At 40.1% G+C, this 3,969-nt stretch overlaps 1 pseudogene; it reads left to right on the forward strand.

Moving 5' to 3' along the window:
- The first annotated feature begins 1,736 nt into the window (after positions 1-1,736).
- Positions 1,737-1,855, forward strand: LOC120590804 (uncharacterized; annotated as a pseudogene).
- The last annotated feature ends 2,114 nt before the right edge of the window (positions 1,856-3,969 follow it).

Below are 3,969 nucleotides of genomic sequence, written 5' to 3' on the forward strand. Positions count from 1 at the left end.
ATGAAATATAAAGTAGATTAAACAGTTGGATGTGAGAAGAAATAGAGCCAAAAATGAATAGAGAAAGAGAGAGAGTGACAGCAAGAGAAAGAGACAGACACAGGCTGAGAGAGAGAGATGAATAAAGAAGCTGGTCCCCACAGCTGCCCTGGATTGCAGAAGTGCATGGATGAGGATGAGTATGGGCTTCATTAGTGGCAAAGGGAAGAAAGTTGTGTTGGATTAGGAAGAAGGGTCCAGGTAGGGGGTGTGTGTGTGTGTGTGTGTGTGTGTGTGTGTGTGTGTGTGTGTGTGTGTTCGTTCTTATCACAAGAACACTTTTTGTTAGGTAGAACTCCAAGGAATGAAATCAACAGAAGCAGAGGTTCTCTGGAAGTGTCAGGGTTTCCCCCATTTGGCTTCTTGTTTCTTCCCCCAAAGAGAGTTTTGAGATGCTGCCTTAAAAACCAGAACACAATTTGCCTATCATTGATCTAAATGAACTCCCCCAACTTTATAGATGAGGAAGCTAAGGTTACTAGATTGTGTACAATGCAGATCTTCTGACTTCTGGTCCAGGACCATTTCCATTGTAGCTAGAATGGTCATTTTATTTACTATTTAATCCAGGACACATTTTTGGGTGAAAAAGGGCACTAAAAATAATCGATAGTCATCGGCAGATTCATGACTGTTCTGAGCCACCCAGAACATAGGGGTGCCCTAATGAAACTTCGTTTCACTTTTTGTACTTTCTAAGATTACCCAGATTCCACCTGCTAACAGAACCCTGCCACATTAATTTTTTTGATAACCAGTGACTCTCGATCTATTGAGTGCACAGAACCCAAGACTGAAATGGGCCCCTCCCAGTCTTTGCTATCCAATATCTTTTACTATAAATTGTCCTGATACTTTCCAAGACTTTCATTTGTGCAGGAGTAACAGAGCCTTGGGCAAGAATTGCCTGGTGATCAAAAACTGAGTTGAGGAAATGTTTGAGTTGGTTTCGAGCCTTACTGTATCAGCAGGTTCTTAAAGCAATAGAGAAGGACTTCGACTTCTTTGTGCAGAAAAGATATATCAAACACGACGGGGTGGCTCACAGAATTGCTAAGAAGCCTGGCTCATTAAGCCCAGAAAGCAGACAGGAACGAGAGAAGCTAAAAAACAGGTAAACAACCAAAATCATATCACCGAACATATCACAGAACTAGTCCAGAGGACCGGGACGATATCACCAGTACAGGGCACTGAACACTACAGCTGGCACTGCTGCCCTGAATGACCCAGAATGAGCTCTCCATCGACCCTACTCTCTTCCACAGGCAGTTTTCAGTTCAGTGAGTCCAGGTGGTTGACTGTGATGGACCAATCCTAGGTCATTCTCGCTAGTCTTGTCTTTTCAAGCTTTTATAGTGGAAAGGAAGGTTCTGCCTACTATATAAAATAACTAAATTTTTGTTCCCAAATAGTCACTGCTCCTCCCAGGGGGGAAGGATTTTACTCCTTGTCTCTGACATCAGGCTTGACCAGCTTGCTTGTTTTAGCCAACGACAAAAGAGCAGAAATAATGTGGATCACTTCCAAGTAGAGGCATTAAGAGCCCGGGTGTACTTTGCCATATAGTTTCCCTCTGCCTCAAGAACAGCAATATTCTCGATCGGGATGGCTGCATCAACCCGAGGACAAGACGACATGGAACGGAGCCATAGCCAACCCATGATCAACATTAGCAGGAATTAAAACTCTAAGCCGTCTATGGCCATGCCACCCTGAACAAGTCGGATCCCGTCTGATCTCAGAAGCTAAGCAGGGCCGGGCCTGGTTAGTACTCGGTTGGAAGACCACCTAGGAAGACCAGGTGCTGTAGGTATAAAAAATTAAAAATAAGGGATTGTAAGATGACAAGGTCCTTGCAATCTGTGAGGTCAACCAAGGGTTGCCTCGCCTAAAAAAACAAAAACAAACAAACAAACAAAAAACTCCATAAGCCGCTGAGATTTCGAGGACTCATTTTTTACTATGGCTTACTTAGCTTTAATCTGACTAATGCATGCTCTTACCAAGGTTCAAGATTCATATGGTGGAGAACTCCCAAAGGTTCAGATGCTTGACTGAAAAAAAAAAGACACAGAGTTAAAAAAAATCATTTTAATATATAAAATTCATCCAAATTTATAATTTTAAAGAATTATCTTCTTCAAGGTCTCACTTACCTTGCAGGTCTCCTGAGCACAGCCCTAAGGTCCTCACATACTACAGAGTACAAAGTTTGCCCGGGTAGAACCCTTGGGGCCAAATCAGCAAATTCTTCACAATCTCTGTTGTGTGTATGTTAGAGAGATTATTTATATTGATCTTACCTTTAAAAAAAATCACTGAATGTTAAAATTGATCAGGGAAGTCTTCCACTGGGAAAGAATGGTTTTTGAAAAACACTCAGGCAGATTTAGACAATAAGAAGTTGTAAAGCAAGTGTGTGTGTGAGCGTGTGTGTGTGTGTGTGTGTGTATGTGCATCGAATTTGTTTTTAGGTGGTTTATTTCTAAAAAAAATCAGTTACACATTTTATTTTAAATTATTTAATGAAAATAAGGAATTCATTTATTCTAGTTATATAATCAAAATAGTTGTTTGCTATAGAATTATTTTTCCTCTCCTAAGAAAATTAAGTTTAGCACAATTTCCTGGCTTCTCCCTAAGTTTTAAAGTTCCACTACTTCATTCACATCTGCTCATGATGTTCCAGTTCTTAGAACTTGGTTCACAGACTGAAAAGAATCTTTATGTTAAAAAGCAGGCCAACCAACAAATTCCAAAGAGAAATTACCTTAGAGGCTTTTCAGAAGAGGCTGGGCAGAACGTGGTGGAGTGCCGAGTATTGGCTCACCAAGGGCACGGAGATAATTCATGGATCCAGACCCTTGTTACCTTAGGCTGAGAGAAGCAACTCATGTTCTGAGAAGTTATCTAAAATGGTGTGAGTTTTTGTTTTAGTCTTTTTTTTTTTTTCAGGGTGGGATATACTAGAAAAATTCCACACACTTCCTCTTCCTTATTCCTGAATCAATCCATGAAGCTGGTCTTTCAATGGTGCTGCCATTTGTCTTCTACCGGTCAATCCGCATGTATCTTTTGAGTACCTACAATGTGACCTTGAGGGGTGCGCCACCTTGGGCACCATGGAAATATATAGCTATCTATTTCAGGGGTAAAAGGAAAGTGTTACCTTAATCACTGGCATCAGTGTTCCTCTAAAGAATAGGAAAGTCTTTGTTTAGTAAATAATTTCTCAAGCCTTTTTCTGTGGAAAGAGAGTGGAAAAGGGCATAATCTCTACAGAGTACATAGAAACAAGGAGATGAATAAACTACTCTGCAAAAGAAATTAAAAGGAGAGGAAAAGGTGGGAGGGGAGAGGGGTGTTGAGCAACTGGTTTGGAGACAAGTGGCCAGTGAGAAATCCCCAGGGACAATGGTGGGCAAAGATGCCCACGACCAACCAGTACTGACTTGAGATATTGTTAGAATGGGTTGACCTTTCAATCTGCTTTGCCAAGGGTCCCTGTGTGACTAATTCAGTGGGAAAAGGGAAAAGTGGAAAAACAGTAGTAAAAAAGGGTTGAGGCACCTACTATGTCTTTAAATCACTGACTCTTTTTTTCTTTTTAACAGCTTTATTGAGATATAATTGATGTACAGTAAACTACATCAATTATACCTTTTTGATAGGTTTCCACATAATAAATACTGCTGAAATACTATCAGGAAAGCAAATATACCATCACGCCCAAACGTTTTCTTCTGCTCCCCTCTTTTTTGCCAATTGTATTTTTAAATTTTTTAAATTACAGTTGACATACAATATTATATTAATTTCAGGCGTACAACACAGTGATTAGACATTCACATAACTTATGAAGTGATCACCCTGATAAATCCAGTACCCATCTGACACCATACATAGTTATTATAATACTATTGACTA

This window comes from Pteropus medius, unplaced genomic scaffold (assembly GCF_902729225.1).
Source record: "Pteropus medius unplaced genomic scaffold, Ma_sr-lr_union100, whole genome shotgun sequence".
In the NCBI taxonomy this organism is placed as follows: domain Eukaryota; kingdom Metazoa; phylum Chordata; class Mammalia; order Chiroptera; family Pteropodidae; genus Pteropus; species Pteropus medius.